Source organism: Frankliniella occidentalis, unplaced genomic scaffold, assembly GCF_000697945.3.
Source record: "Frankliniella occidentalis isolate FOCC.00 unplaced genomic scaffold, Focc_3.1 Scaffold296, whole genome shotgun sequence".
NCBI classification, from domain to species: Eukaryota; Metazoa; Arthropoda; class Insecta; order Thysanoptera; family Thripidae; genus Frankliniella; species Frankliniella occidentalis.
Genome location: NW_026267422.1, coordinates 463,207 through 463,724, shown reverse-complemented (window position 1 = coordinate 463,724; position 518 = coordinate 463,207). Strand labels below are relative to the sequence as shown.

At 56.6% G+C, this 518-nt stretch overlaps 1 non-coding gene across 1 annotated transcript; it reads left to right on the top strand.

Annotated features, from left to right (window-relative positions):
* The first annotated feature begins 22 nt into the window (after positions 1 to 22).
* Positions 23 to 95, top strand: Trnar-ccu (transfer RNA arginine (anticodon CCU)). Its single transcript has one exon. It is a non-coding gene; the product is annotated as a tRNA-Arg (tRNA).
* Positions 96 to 518: the final 423 nt, after the last annotated feature.

The window sequence follows — 518 nt, the reverse complement described above, 5'->3', positions numbered from 1 at the left end:
TTTCCGCACCTCCTCCGCGTCAGCCCCTGTGGCCTAATGGATAAGGCGTCGGTCTCCTAAACCGAAGATTGAGGGTTCGAGTCCCTCCAGGGGTAGGACCAAAACACTTTTTTCGGTGTTTCGTTTTGATTTTTGTGGAGCTTACTCACCTCCTCCAGCTACGGCGCACTATTCTCGCGTCGCTCCCGCTAGTTAGGCACGATCCACGTAGATTCCGTTTACATATTTCGAAAATTTGGCCGCACATATGTTATGCTGGAAGACATGTGTCCGTAAAATTTTATGGCAGTGAAGGAGATTTAATTGAATGTAATGAAACTCCCAGCTTGACTTCCTTGCGTGCCCGGGCCCCGCCACGGCCCCGCGCCGGCAGCACGCCCGCCCCTCCAGGCCGCGCCGAAAGAGGCGGCAACCCTTTGACGGCCACCTGTTGGGGCGTAAATGCGTCCTGCATAGCAACGAGCATACGTGTGGCGGGGCGGGGCGTGCACGCCAAGCAGGTGCACAGAGAGAGGGGG